The following is a 16,307-nucleotide window of genomic DNA, read 5'->3' on the forward strand; positions in this document are numbered from 1 at the left end:
CGTGACGTTCCATACATTTTTATGGTTTCAACCTGTTGATAAAAATGGGTTCTTGTAGACTGACCAAATCAGCAGTCTTTTCCTGAATCTATATATAGAAAACTCTTACACGCGTTAAGTTTTTGCACGCGACTCCGGCCGCGCATTTGTGTGTCCAGACAGCTGACCGTCAAACGACATTATTTTGTTATCGCCACAAAAAAACATTCAAAAATCTGAGATGAGAGTTTTTAGTTTGGCTGGGAATTGTATTCCATGGCACTAATGAAGTTATCATCAAACTTTATGGAGTGATTAAAGCAGCTACTCAGTCATTCGAGCAAGACTGTCCGCCTCAGTTTCATTACGCGTATTCACTTTGCCTATAACTTCTTTATTTGGTGTTTAACGTCGTTTTCAACCACGAAGGTTATATTGCGCCGGGGAAAGGGGGGAGAGGGGATAGAGCCACTTGTCAATTGTTTCTTGTTCACAAAAGCACTAATCAATTTGCTCCAGGGGCTTGCAACGTAGTACACTATGACCTTACTCGGAGAATGCAAGTTTCCAGTACAAAGGACTTAACATTTCTTACATATTGCTTGACTCAAATCTGTACAAAAATTGACTATATTCTATACAAGAAACACTCAACAAGGGTAAAAAGAGAAACAGAATCCGTTAGTCGCCTCTTACGACATGCTGGGGAGCATCGGGTAAATTCTTCCCCCTAACCCGCGGGGGGGGGGGGGGGGGGGGGGGGGGGGGGGGGCTATAACTGTCTGGCAGTGCAGTGCTAGGACCGGTGTCACGATTTCATCTTTCGCCCGTGTTCATATTTCCCCCTCGATATATATACTCAAGACTGAAATGTTGTTTTCTGGTAAAATTAAGAAGTGAAATTATTTATGGACGAAAAGCATGTCAGTTTCTTGCATGTGAAGAAAATTGGTGGTGAAATGTAATAGATTTCACCCCCAAAATCGATTTATTCGAAAACGTGTACCGAGTGGTTACGTCCCTTGAGTAAGAAGGGAAACATTTTAGGATGAATCAAATTTCTAAGTTAAATAAAAATAATTGGTTGGACAAATTTGGCCCCATGAATGTAAGGTACACACGGTCGCTCATCAGTACTATCGAAGGGTGTTTTTTTGTTCAGTGTAGAGTTTATACTAGATCAACGAGGCCGAGAAGCGAAATATCAACACGGCGAAAGATGAAAAGGTCACACCGGATACATGTAAACATTACATGATACTCTTTCTAAAACGCCCCCACCCCCCCCCCCCCCCGAACCCATTAAAAAATGAAAAAGAAAAAAAAAGTGTTTTAACTTTAAGGACCGGACACGAGTAGGCATTTAAAAAACTGAAACTGTTGGGAGCAGCCTGTCCCGTTCGGTCGAGTGATTGATGATACGTATCATGTGTTGAATTTTGGCGTTGTAAAATCAGGAACGGTACTTTACTGACCTGCTGCAGGGACCTATATTTAGGTCTATGCCTGCTGCAACGATTTGTAGGCTCTAACTTTGCAAACCCTGCTCGGCTTGTAAGCATAACACTGAGTCACTCTGATTTTAGATATCAGTTTGAAGTCACGGAATGAACTTGTGACTACATAGATGCCTTTAATTTACATGGGGTTTAGAAAAAAAACATCGGGGCAGCGTGTTTGTTTTTTTTAAATTTAGAGGAAGGGAGACAACTCTGTATATATTGCCTATGCGTTTCAAGTTCCTACCATGGCAGTCATTTTCATCGATCAAATGAAACATTAGTTATGTATGCTTAATTCTGAAGCTCAATCCGTCAATTAATTTCACGATTAATATTCACCAGGCAGTATGATTAAAGGGACTTGTATCAAAAATAAGTCAATATGCCACTGGATTGTGGTCTCTGAATTTACAACGCTACATAAGCTTACCAGTTTCAACAAACAATGCTCAATCTGGTCATTGAAGAGAAGAAGCAAACACTGACCAGGGATTCCTCACACTATCTCTGTTCTGAAAACAGATGAAGCCCATCGGTCAGCCCATGCGTCTAGAGAGTCGGAACAGTTGAAGAAACTGGCATCGTGCGTAAATTCAATTTAAAACTGCGGATTGACTGTGACTGTGTAGATTTGTGATGCATCCATCATGTGCCTATTGTCAGTGTACGCTGTAAGTAAGTCTTAGTTGCGCTTGACCCAATGATTGTTAAGGCCAGACAACTGATCAATCAGCAAAGACAAAGACACACCAAATACAGAACATTTTCCCACAAAAACGCACGTAAAGAAAGAAGTCAAGTAGGGTTGAAGGTGCGCGTGTGAACGTCAATGCTTGGAAACATCAAGCTTGCGCGTGCCGCTCAGCGCATGCGCGAAAGCAAACATAGCGGAAGACTGAAAAATGTGAGCCGAAATGTCCATTGGATTTCTTATCGTCTCGACAGCAGACGACGCTGTTTTCTCAGTAAGTATAAGTTTGTCTCGAGTACGTAGCGTATGTCAACTTAGTAGGTAACAGTAGGACGGTGGTGTCTTTGCCGATCTGTCTACCGCAGCCGGTTTTCCCATGGTCTGTTTTGGTTTGGGTATCAAGTCTGCTCTGATTTTCGTCTGCCTTTCTCTTCCCAGCATGCGTAGTGTCTGTCGTGGATTGATTCGATCAGGAAATGTTATGCAGTCATCTGTGGTAGGTATGAATCAGACATGATTTTGATAAATGTGATGGTTTAGCTAGATGCAAAATGTGATGCTTTTGAATGGCCTGAACTGGGGTGAAAGGGTGAATCAGCCCAAGGGCTTTCTGGCAACCTTCTTCAATGCCAAGGTTGTCGACACTGTTAACCCCTTCACAGCTGCCAAGTTTGGCTACATCACCTTGTGTTCGTTACCGTACCACTCATCAACGCACCAATAGACTTTTTTAATACAAAATGTGTGTGTGTGTTGTGTTGAAATGTAAATACATATTAGACAGTGATGGTGCTATCAACTACACACAGAAGGCTTTAAATTTGTGCAAGTGCTTGCTACCTATTGGGCTGTATAGAGTATAGTCTGGAATAAAGTGCCAGGCCCATGAACTTGTGTGTCTCAGAATTTTTTTAGATATAATAGATATCTGATAGCTGTCTGGTGAAGAAATAGTGCTTCAAGTGATTTGTTTTCTTAAAAATTACTGGTGTACGTTCTGTTCGCCATTGCTTTTCAGCTGTTCAATGCATGCAATCTGAATAATCAGTAATTTCTTTTTGTTTTACTCCTGATTTGAATTTGATGAGATATGTATCTTTTGGAGACAAATCAACCTACGACCAAATGTACATACTCCGGTAGTTTACATTAAATCACAAGCTAGAAGGAAAAGATGTGTCTCGTAGTTAAGAATAAGTGTTTTCCTTAAAACAAGCAAAATGTATGGTAAAGCAGAGTAGGAGTGGTATGTGTAGTTACCGATTTTCTTTTAAATTAGTCTTTCTCTGACACATACACACACGGACACACAGTAACACACATGACATTTTGGTTTAATTTTTAAATGTTTTTTTATTTACTTTTTTTTTTACATGTACAATTGTTTCACAAGAACAACGTATAGAACAATAACAAGCAAAATACTTAGGATAACTTTCCACAAATTACTGTATAAACAATACATGTACGGTTTACGATTATAACATCAAAATTCAAATAACTTATGAGTTGTTACTAGACCTTTGCGTCATACTTCATACAAGTAGTAATATCATTGACTGTTGTGCGCATCATTAGGAAATTTGTTTTTGATTTTATATATATATATATACATTCATAACAGCTGCCCCAAATCCAAGAGAATGTGCATGTGGACACAAACACATTTAGATTTTGTCTTATTCAGATAAAAGAACTAGTCAGCACAAAGTTGTCCTAAATTCATGAAGTACTCATCCAAGTAGTGGCGCAGTTATCTCTTTCAGAACAGGTTTAAAGGTGTGCAGGTTGATAAGTCTTAGGAGAAATGCAATTTTTGTACAGGTACATTGTAATGAATAGAACTAAGAAAACAGGCCGATTATGTTTTTTGATTAAAACAATAGATTAAAGGAATATCGTGCATGTGTATAATTCTGGTACTAGTTTTATACATGTGTGGATAATACCTTCTGAAGCCTTCATTGTTTAGCAATGAAAACTGGTATTAGCACATACATGTGCAGCCATTTAAAGTAATTGGCTCTGAATTTTCATTGATTTAATACATGTCATGTAGTTTGTTTTGTGCTGAGGCGTGTTTTTGGGTGTTATTGTTGTTGTTGTGTGTGTTTGGCAGGTAGGTGTGGGCTAAGAACTATATATAGAGTCTGAATATTTTAAGATCTTTTGATTGTTGACATACTGCTGTCACATGTTACAGCATCAATTAATTAATTTTTGTATGTCTATTTCTTTTTACCCAGAAAAAAAATCTTATTTTCTTTCTTTTTGGACTCTATAAAAGTATAATGAATATTGTCAGTACTGTTCTGCTTTGATAAAACAAACACACATTTAATCTGGAAAATAGTTTCAATATATATATGTATATAATATATATCCAAATAGCTGTTCAGTTTGTGATTTATGTAACTTGTAAGGAATGTGGTTCACTATCAATTGTCTGAAAGCATAGAATTAGAAATGTGTACCAGTTTTACTGAGACTTGTTTGTTACAGGGTTCGTACAGAGTCCTTGAACCCTGGAAAACTCCTTGAAAATTGGAAAACCTTTTCCAGGCCTTGAAAAGTGCTTGAAAATAGAGTTTTGTTAAATAGTCATTGAAAAGTACTTGATTTTTCCAAATTGTTGTCTATACATTTCGTCAGCAGCTTGTCTTATTTTAAAAAAAATGCAACCCCCTTTTTTTCGTCAAATACAGTACACATTTTGGGAGAATAAAAGATCGAGTGAAAACGAAAGCAGATGAACTATTACTAGTCACCCGTAGTTGCTTCCCTTCCCGGAAGTTGGCAAGGGAAACAACTACGGAATGACTAATAGAAATTCACCAGAAACTTGATGACTTGAAAAACTGAAGGTAAGCTTGGTGCTTTGCATTAATTTGGGGAAAATCATGTCCTTGAAAAGCATTTATTTGGTCCTGGAAATGTCCTTGAAAACTCCTTGAATTGTATCAGCTCTGCCCTGCAGGAACCCTGTTGTTAACACTACCAGTTTGAGTCTTATAATGATAATAATAATAAATGAGCATTTATATATAGTGCAACATCATAACTTTACAATTATGCTCTTTGCGCTTGACACATTTAAAATTAAAACACAGTTATACAAGCATTTACATCTAACATTCATAGTCAGCAACGCTTAATTTAAAGCATACACCATCAAACATACATTACAAAAGATTCTTCCACTAACTAAGTAATAAAAAAAACCATGAATAAAATAGGTAGTGAAAACAAGGAAATTATCAAACAGAACATGTTATCAACAATACTGAAAACAGCCCTAGATGTTTATATGCATTATCACATTATCACATTATCACTAAAACAACAAATACACTACATGTAGTCTACTGATGGACTGAGAAAACAAAATCAGGGGTTGTATTTCTTGAAGAGGTGCGTTTTAAGTGCTCGTTTGAATGCTTGGGGTGACCGAGAGTGGCGGATGTGAAAGGGGAGAGAATTCCATTGTGTGGGTGCGCAGAAAGTAAAAGTGCGTTGTCCGTATGTTTTGGTTTTGGTGTGTGGAATGGTGAGGATGCAACAGTCAGAAGAGGCACGGAGTTGTCTTGCTGGAGAATAGACGGTGAGGAGTTCAGAGAAGTAAGCAGGAGACGAGCCAGAAAAGAATTTAAAGCAGAGGGTGGACAGTTTGTAGTCAATGCGGGCTTGAATAGGTAACCTTACAGTCTTTTGGCGTCGGTAGCACTGCCCCATTCCTCCGACGTGGTCTTATCATTGTATAAACTATTTTAAATGTCATAGTTTCCTATGATAGAAATACTTCAAGTATCATGTTGTTGTAAACTGTCCCACTGACTGACTTTTTCTGACCAAAACTTTATGACAGCCTAATAGATTTGAAAGCTGGACGTTTTGTGATAAAGACTTTGTTTCTTTGTTTTCCTTTGTTTTCCCCAGGCATTCTTCTGTTTCTTGTGACAGTGCAGCAGCTTTAGAGGACTCAGTGTTTGATCTCATCTGGCTCTCAACAGCTTCCACAATATTTTCACTGCCCGGACATACTCTTCTTGAAATAGATGAAACAGTGGCCAGCATCATTATCTCTCTCTGTGAGTACATACTTTATCTTGAATGATTTTGTTTGGTTGTGACTGCGGTGAGTAAGGAGTTGACAGACATGTGTATGTAGGGGTATACCTTCGTGCTGGTGTTTCCAGAAGTCAAAAAAGAATTTAAAAAGAAAATCCATCCAGAAGTTTGTTCTATTTTTGCTGACTTGCTTTCACTCAAAGCCGCCCTCCGGGGGGAAAAAGTGATTGAACTTGTTCAGAGCTCACCAGACTATGTACTCTTCTTACATATGATTTAATACAGTACCCCCCCCCCCCCCACCACCCTTTTTAACTTCCAGTTACCTCTACGAATGTCTTCTTCATATTTTTTAGTGATTTCACTCGACTACAGCATACCAGACTAATTTGAGCCCCCCTGCTAACAATTGACCTTGCTCGGGTTCCCCACAGCACACCCCCCCCCCCCCCCCCATTTCCCCTTGCTACTGGACACCTCCAAAGCACACGCATGTATACACACACATACATACACACACAAACCCCAGGTGATTTTACCTGCGCACAACAGAGCAAATGATTTGCTCAGTGTACTCGCGTAGATTTTCCCTTTTCTCACGCCAGCTATCAACATTGTTAAATTCTTCTACCAGCACCCCCGGTGACCCCTCCCCCTCCCCATCCTTCCTCCCTTTGAAGATCAGCAACTTTTAAAGCAGATTTTTAGCGCGATCAAGCAACAAATGAGGTGCCAAATACGCAAACCCCGCCATAAAACTTGTTACAAAATGTATCGATTTAATTGGTTTGTTCTTTTTTTTTAAAGTCAGGCCGCTCAAGTCACCCTGACATGAAATACTGCAAGGTCGTAAGAATCTTCTGACTAGGTCGTGACCAGAATAGTGATTCTACGCCTCCCCCTCTAACCCCGCCACTCCCACCTTCGACCCTTTCCGCTCCCCTGCACCCCTTGCATCGCAAGTGGCAGGCATTCACTCCCATATTGTGCGGGGGTTACACTATTTGCAGAAGAGCTGGTTTCAGTAGAATGCCTAAAATTGTTTTTAGGGTAGGGAGCTTCAGCTTTTCCCTGCATCGTATACCATGGTCATTTTACGAAAGAAGATAAGACGATGCAGAATAGTGTTTAAAGCTGCGTTTTCTTCCAGAGTTTCATTTTGCGGCAAAACGTTAGCATGTTCAGGAGGAGGAGATAACGATGTTTTAATTGCACTGAACCAGTCCGTCTATCTATGCACTTGCAATTGACTTTTCGGGAGACGAGCAGTTGGGATGCATGTTGGGGGGTGGGGTTGTGACTTGTTTGCAATCCGCGTGAAAAGTTCATACTGGAATCGAAAGCTAAACCACTGAGTTCATTTTTGCAAGGCAGTGCAGGAAATACATCGGACTGTTTTGAATCAATTCAATCGCAGCTAGCTGAATTCATTAATCATCAGGTTTTTATTCTCTTGCCTTTCGCAGGGACAAAATCAATGCTCGCCGTTCGGGTTCTTCTTGATCAATACGTCATTAGTGGTGCCTAGTACCTATGTAGCTAAGTTCAACTGAGTTCGGGCTGCGAGACTTGTCCCAGGAAATGCACTGTCCTTTGCAGTTCCTATATGATTTAGGGCTTTTTTGTCGAAGGAACGCGAAGCGGAGACTGAAACAACAGAGCGGGCAGTCTCGGAGGGCCGTTTGCGGGCTTTTTTGACCGCACGTCGTCGTCGTTGTGGGAAAATCTTGAACCTGAAATTGATTTTGCTCTGTAGATTTGTGACCGATTTGTGATATTTTTTTCTCTGTTGGGAAAGAGTGGTGCTGGTTGCACAAGGGGGTCCAATCGTTAAGAAGTCCCCACTCTGAACTTGTTCCTTGAACTAAGGAATTCTCATTATTAAGTTAACGTTGGTTTCTTTGTGAAGATTTAATTATGGTTTGCAAGATTGAAATAATCGTTTGATTTTCTCTACGGCAAAATAAAAAGGGTTATACTGTTCTTCTGACAAATATAGCTAGTGATTTTATCATTATGTCAGAACGCAGGAAGGAAGTTCTGCTCAGTAACAACATTTTGTTCTGATTCCTTTGTATGCTCGCCGATACACTTTTCTTTTCTTTTCTTCATTATTCGCAAAATGTCATCATACGTCAGAGCTTCAGCACTTTCAATCGTTGGTATCCGTATCTGAAATGTAATGTTTCGAATAACAGTCTTGTTCCAGGCACATTGGAGAGAAAAAAACAAGTCGCGTGAAGCGATATAAAAACATTTAGTCAATCGTAGGCATCACACCAAAAGACCAACACCAAAAACCAGTCATCACCGAGACTACATTCAGATAGTCTCGGCTAAACTTTCCCGAAGACCGATACGGGTCAAGTTATGACTAAATGTTTTAACATCGAGGGGGGAATCGAGACGAGGGTCGTGGTGTATGTGTGTGTCTGTGCGTGTGTGTGTGTGTGTGTGTGTGTACTGGACCGATCTTTATGAAATTTGACATGAGAGTTCCTGGGTATGATATCCCCGGACGTTTTTTTCATTTTTTCGATAAATGTCTTTGATGACGTCATATCCGGCTTTTCGTGAAAGTTGAGGCGGCACTGTCACGCCCTCATTTTTCAACCAAATTGGTTGAAATTTTGGTCAAGTAATCTCCGACGAAGCCCGGACTTCGGTATTGCATTTCAGCTTGGTGGCTTAAAAATTAATTAATGACTTTGGTCATTAAAAATCGGAAAATTGTAATTAAATTTTTTTTTTATAAAACGATCCAAATTTACGTTCATCTTATTCTCCATCATTTTCTGATTCCAAAAACATATAAATATGTTATATTTGGATGAAAAACAAGCTCTGAAAATTAAATATATAAAAATTATGATCAAAATTTATTTTCGAAATCAATTTAAAAACACTTTCATCTTATTCCTTGTCGGTTCCTGATTCCAAAAACATATAGATATGATATGTTTGGATTAAAAACACGCTCAGAAAGTTAAAACGAAGAGAGGTACAGAAAAGCGTGCTATCCTTCTCAGCGCAACGAATACCCCGCTCTTCTTGTCAATTTCACTGCCTTTGCCACGGGCGGTGGAGTGACGATGCTACGAGTATACGGTCTTGCTGCGTTGCGTTGCCTTCAGTTTCATTCTGTGAGTTCGACAGCTACTTGACTAAATGTTGTATTTTCGCCTTACGCGACTTGTTCTTTAATTCTGGGCGCATTTTCAAGTAAACATAGCATATATCTATACATTTTTGAATTCAGGAGAAGATGGGGAATACAATGCAATAATTTGTTGATCTGTAAGAGAATATTTATGTTAATGATAACTTTAATGAGCAAACTAATTAGCTAATTTGTAAGCTTCCGAGCTGAAATGTCATCCCAAAGTCCGGACTGAGTCAAAGATTGCTTTACCCAAATTGTAATCAATTTGGTTAAAAAATGATGAGGGCGTGATAGTGCCGTCTCAACTATCACTAAAAGCCGAATATGACGTCATCAAACAATGAAAAAAACGTCTGGGGATATCATACCAAGGAACTTTAATGTAAAGTTTCATGAAGATCGGTCCAATAGTTTTCTCTGAATCGCTGTACACACACACACACACACACACACACAAACACACACACACACACACATACACATACATTATAATTATAGCTTATATGTGGGGGAGGGGGGAGGGAAAGCAGTGTTAGGAAAATAGGTCCCTTTGTTGGTGGAAGCGAGGCAAGAACGCGCGTGAGACTGTTTTGCAACCTTTTGATCAGGATGCTAAAACAGGCAAGCTTTAGACATGCAGCATGACGTACGGATAGTTGTTTCTTTTATAAACGAGGACTCGAAATGTCGATTAACATAACTTACAAAGTTACTATCCGGTTAAGTAACTCTGAACTATAGCGTCATTAAACACAATCGTAGGGGTACGTAGGGCTAATTGGGGGTAATTTTGGTGTCTCTTGCAGATGTTTGTTGGCGTTGTTACTTTTTACGTTTAGTCAAGTTTTGACTAAATGTTTTAACATAGAGGGGGAATCGAGACGAGGGTCGTGGTGTGTGTGTGTGTGTGTGTGTGTGTGTGTGTGTGTGTGTGTGTGTGTGTGTGTGTATGTGTGTGTGTGTGTTTGTGTGTGTTTGTGTGTGTGTGTGTAGAGCAATTCAGACTAAACTACTGGACCGATCTTTATGAAATTTGACATGAGAGTTTCTGGGAATGATATCCCCGGACGTTTTTTTTTATTTTTTCGATAAATACCTTTGATGACGTCATATCCGGCTTTTTGTAAAAGTTGAGGCGGAACTGTCACACCCTCATTTTTCAATCAAATTGACATTTTGGCCAAGCAAACGATCCAAAAACAATTTCATCTTATTCTTCGTAATTTTCTAATTCCAAAAACATATACATATGCTATATTTGGATTACAAACAAGCTCTGAAAATTAAAAATATGAAAATTATGATTAAAATTAATTGTCCGAAATCGATTTAGAAACAATGTCATCTTATTCCTTGTCGGTCCCTGATTCCAAAAATATATAGATATGATATGTTTGGATTAAAAACAAACTCAGTACGTTAAAAAGAATAGAGATGCAGACAAGCGTGTTATCCTGCTCAGCGCGACCATTACCTGTGCATTCTGGCTTGTCGATTTCACTGCCTTTGCCACGAGCGGTGGACTGACGAAACTACGAGTATGCGGTCTTGGTGAAAAAATGCAGTGCGTTCAGTTTCATTCTGTTAGTTCGACAGCTTGACTAAATGTTGTTATTTCGCCTTACGCGACTTGTTAATGCTGAGTACGTGGAGATTATGCAGCATGGACAGTGAATCCTCGATCACTAACGCTGTGGAAAAGTTTACAGCTTTCAATGAGCGGTTCTGTGATTTATTCAGTAACCATCAGTGTCCACGTTGATTTACGATCGTTGCAAAACAACTACTGGGCACTGCTCTCTCTCTCTCTCTCTCTCTCTCTCTCTCTCTCTCTCTCTCTCTCTCTCTCTCTCTCTCTCTCTCTCTCTCTCTCTCTCTCTCTCTCTCTCTCTCTCTCACACACACACACGCACACGCATTCACGAATTCGGAATTGTTCTCGCTAACAATAAACCTTTTCTCCATTGACTGTAATGGTCGTGAAGAACCATTCATTAAGCCAGTATGTGAATTTAGGGGCATAGTGAAGAGAGCTTTTCCCCCTCGGTGTTATTAATTGTTTTATACCGAACTCGGGACGTGTATTCTTGCACATTTCCAGGGCTTAAAACTCGAGGGCCGCGTTGGTGCATTGCATGTTCGAGCAAATTCCGTGTGGAGTTCATTATTTTATGCGGCCAGGAACGCAACCACTTGTTGGGAGGAGAACAATAATTCATTGCCAGCAATTGTTCTTCGTTGATTTATGCAGGCCAAAATCCTATTGTGTATGGTATCTTCAGTTTTTAAAGGTGATGAATGATGTCAGTGTGAAATGAAGTGTCTCGAGATGTCAGGCAAACTCCCTCGCGTGGCTTCTTCAATCAATAGTTTCTTTCGGCCAGGGCTATCGGCATCGGCTCGAGCAGTCGCAGTTTTGAAAATTATGGCATCGTGGAAGAAAGAAAGTAATTCGAAAAAATGCTCCAACGTACTGAAAATATCTTTTTCTTGTCCTCTTTCTGTTATATGTACGCACACTATTTTCCAAACACCGTATGTACTTATTTTGTATTTTAATAGTTGCGGACTGGAAAAATTAGGTGAAAACAAAGAATCACTGTGTCCTGGTTTTTGTTTCACGTAGGTGCGTATGGGGGGAGGGGGGGTGCTTCGTATTTAGAAAAAAAGGAGGCAAATTTCACAAATGCTGTGTCCTGGTTTGTTTTTGTGTGTTTGCATGAAAGACATTTGATCTGTGTTTCAAACTATCCATGCACACTCTTTAAGGTAACCTAGTTTATTCTCTCGTTTACGTTACGCCAAGAGGACACTCTTTCTGTGTTTTATACTATAGGTACAGACTTTGGTCGCAATAAAGGGACAAAACGCAGAAGTAATGTGATGTGGTTAAATTTTTATTTGCGCGTGGATGACACGCATTTGCGATTCGTTTTATGGCGCTAGACCGCATTTGTGAGTGACGTCTGACTCACTCAGAACACCTGTGTTACAGAGTATACATAATATCAAAGGGTTAAGTTAATGACAGTCATGGGTTTGTTTAGTAAAGTTTGAGGCGCTTGCAACGACAACAGCAGCAACAACTAAACAATGTTAATTGCTATTTAGCGGAGGCGATGTGTACTTTGTACTTCATTTGCATAGTAACGCTGGTTGTTTGTGTATAATTTGTGTGTGTGCTTTTTGGCCCATCATAAAGCAAGCGCAAAGATTTTCTGTTCGTCAGGATGAAGATTGGTATACTATAGAAGTCTTGCGGCTTCGTGTGAATTAGAATTTTAGCTCTCAAAAACACAAACCTTGCTGAACTTTTCAGTGGGAAAGGGTTCATTTTTTTCACTGGTCCAATAAATTCGTAAATAAAAGCTTGGAGAAAGATTCCGGATGTAGTCGCCGTCAAGTTTCGGCAATGTAAACCTTTAAAAGATCATATTAGATGGGAATCGTCGATTAACACAACATTGTGTTGATGTTGCACAAGGTCTGGGCCGATAGAATGAAAACGCTGCTGCTGCTAACAGGTTTTGTGAATAGGTATACTAAGACGGAGAAATGATGTGATCTTATGCATCAATAATATTGAAGATCACGCTCCTGGATTAGGAAACAGAAACTGCGTCTTCGTTGTCAAAAGTTTAGTTGCGTCCAGAACATGTCCCACGCCCCCGTAACCTCTTTAACACCACCACCGCATCGCCATAACAACCCACCAGTTTTGATTTGTGGAAAGTGAAGCGCAAACTGGAGCCATTACTATTTGTTATCCCTATTGCTGTTTGTGTTTGTGTGTGTGGGGGTAGGTGAGTGTGACGTGTGCGCTTGCGCGTACGTAGGATATTTTAAGCAAAGAAGTATATTGCAGAAGAAGAAACTACATGAGCCTATATTTTGGACATGACCTTTCAAGAAAATCAGCTTGACGGTTTTGTGGAGGTTCCCGTCGCGCCAGAGCTGCTCCCGCTGTGACACGGCTCAACTATTTAAAGCTAAGTGCCATGTTGGAGAGCTCAGCGGCTGTCATGTCTGTTTTTCTATGTCTGTTCTGACGAAACGAACAATGAACACTGGATGCTGCAGATGACATTTTCGCCTCGCATCTGCTTGTTTAGACACTGAACCGGGGTTGGCCCTGAGACTGCCAAGGTCAAGGTCGCTGTGGTAGGATCGGGGAAGGTCATCCTGCCTAGACTGACGGAGGCGCAGTGCTGCGGTTTTGTCAGGGGAAGGGTATCGAAGGAGTCCAAACATTTTCCTGTCACAGTCGTTTGTCAAGCATTCGCACCATATTATTCCCTTTTTGCTTTGTGAATGAGCTTGGAATGTTGTGTGTTTCGTGTGTGTGTTTGTTACCTCCATTTTTGTGTGTTAGCTTTTGTGCTCCTGTCAGTGCCGGGTGCATTATTTTCACATAGGTGTGTGTGTGTGTAGGGGGGGGGGGGAGAGAAGGCAAAGGCAGTGTTAGGAAAATAGTATGTCTTAATTGTAGTGTCCCTTTGTACGGTGGAAGCGAGGCAAGAACGCGCGTGAGATTGTTTTGCAACCTTTTGATCAGGATGCTTATACAGCTAGGCTAGCTTTAGACATGCAGCGTGACGTACGTGTAGTTGTTTCCTATTTTTCAAGCCATCGAGATTACTTTTGAGGATGTTACAACATAACTAATTATTGTTATCACTAGTGGTTATGGCACGTTAAAAATAATGCGGCGGCTAGATTAAATCTGGTATAGTCTCTGTGTTATATGATGCTATTATTTATGACATTGCATCGTGGTCGTTACTGTGACTTTAGCGGTGCGTACATGCCAAGCATTTCTGAGTCCAACATGATTTTCATCGCAGTTCAGAAAATGAGACGTGGTTTTTTTTGTTTTTCTTTTATTTTATCGATTTGGTATGTTAATAGCTACGTATATATATATATGCTTGGATAGACCGACAAATCTGCTTGTGGCGGGAGCAGTTAGTTTAACGATGTCTATTCATACCTATTGTCACCTCGTGAGAATGACCGTTTCTATTTTGGATTGCGTGTTTTTGTAATTTGTTTACTTGGTTTATGATATCACGACACACGAGCAAGAGGAAAGGATCGTGATGCGTGATGGTCGTTTTATCTCTGTCGAGCGTTGTCAGGAAAGCTTTGCAATACTGTTGTAGAAGCTTTGATACTTGCCTCTCTTCTTGGGCTTGTTGGTCTTGTCAAGGGATATCTATGGTCTTGTTGGTCTTCTTCTGCTTCTCCTTGCTTGCATCTGAAACTGCTTGCAAAAAGACAAATGGCTTTCTTTTAAAATGGGAAAACAAACAAATCGTCTGTGAATCCAGTGGCAAAAACGGAACAGCATTAAGAAAACACTCGTTGTGTCTCTACCTTTAGTGCAGGAGGGAGGGAGAGAGGGAGGGAGAGAGAGAGAGAGAGAGAGAGAGAGAGAGAGAGAGAGAGAGAGAGAGAATAGAGAGAGAGAGAGAGAGAGAGAGAGAGAAAGAGAGAGAGAAGAGAGAGAGAGAGAGAGAGAGAGAGAGAGAGAGAGAGAGAGAGAGAGAGCAATCTCTCCCCTGGCAATGAATAGGTGGTAGCAGACAGAATACGACTACAGTTGAACGTGCCCAGGCGACCATCTCTCCAAAGCGACCACCTGCCTACAACGACCATTCCAAAGGATCCCAGACGAGTTTTTCTGCCATATAATTCACCTTTGCATAGCGACCACCTGTCAATAACGACCACTTTTGGTTGGTCGGTCCCTTGGTTGGTCGTTACGGACGGGCTCAACTCTTGTATTGTGTAACCATTTTTTTCAGCGAAGTCCAAGACACCAGCAAAATGACCACGCAGCCTACTCACATAGAGAACTAGACAAAACCCGATCACAACGGACTTTCGCTGGTTTATGACGCTTAGCTCCCCGTATGTGGTCCTTCGATCGGCTGGCCAGCTGTCTGATGGCACACGAATGTGGGTGTTCATTTGTATTTATGCGTGCACGTAGAAATTAATGTCTTTCCCGCTCGCAAGACTCTACTCAGTCTAGTATCACGTCCGTGCAGATTGACTTTAGAGCCTCAAATCTGAGACTTTGTCCCCTTAAGGCGCTAAAAAAGGGAAGCAATGTGTATTGCTTTATTTATAGGCATCTTTACTTTTAGCAGTGCGCACCTTCCATCCACTCCAACCACTGCCACAAAACAAAACAAAAATAAACAGCAAAACAAAGAAGAACTAAACGGAGAGGGATGTAAGTTTACATTTCCCTCACGAAGAATACGAGAAAGGAGCATAGAATTCCTGATTCAATGTTTTCCTGATCTTCTCGTGATTTCATAGCAACAGAAGACAAATGCTCCCGGCAGAAGTGTTGTAAAATGTCTAGATGCTGTCATGAGTCTATAACGACAGGATCAGTCTGGAATGAGCAGCAATGCCCATTGACATTATCCGAACAAATGTAAGGAGGATGGATGGATAAAGGGGAGGGGGGGGGGGGGGGCGGGGTCGGGGTGCGTGTGAACATAGACAACTCCACAAAAACACGCGTGAAAAGGACATCGTTCTTTCATTAGTGTTTGACGACCGCAAAGCGTAACCCCTGACCTTTGTCAGACCGATCCCACCGGGAATTGTTTTACATTTTTATATTTAATTTTGTTGTTGTTGCTGTGGATTTGGTAAATTGTCAAGGTTTATGTTTGGCGGAGCACCGTAGTACATGTCAGTATTGTCACACACAGTGGCAATTTAATAAATTTCACTGTGCAGGTCAGTGCTAGGTTGGCGCAGTTAGATCATACACACTGGAGTCTCTTGGTTATATGACCACTGAAACGCACAGTAGCCGTTGGATAGAGAGCCTCAGTAGGAGCAGTTCTTGGCCAAGGGAGGTCTGCCGTAACGCCGCTGT

General features: G+C 40.7%; 1 protein-coding gene across 3 annotated transcripts in view; it reads left to right on the plus strand.

Moving 5' to 3' along the window:
• Positions 1-2,352: 2,352 nt before the first annotated feature.
• The window catches only part of LOC138959111 (sodium-driven chloride bicarbonate exchanger-like), a 133,376-nt gene continuing 119,421 nt past the window's right edge, over positions 2,353-16,307 (plus strand). For all 3 annotated transcript variants that reach the window (XM_070330460.1, XM_070330462.1, XM_070330461.1), the window contains exons 1-2: positions 2,353-2,446; positions 6,109-6,260. The gene's annotated coding sequence lies outside the window, so the exon portion shown is untranslated. The remainder of the gene's footprint in view (positions 2,447-6,108; positions 6,261-16,307) is intronic.

This window comes from Littorina saxatilis, linkage group LG2, assembly GCF_037325665.1.
Source record: "Littorina saxatilis isolate snail1 linkage group LG2, US_GU_Lsax_2.0, whole genome shotgun sequence".
Taxonomy (NCBI): domain Eukaryota; kingdom Metazoa; phylum Mollusca; class Gastropoda; order Littorinimorpha; family Littorinidae; genus Littorina; species Littorina saxatilis.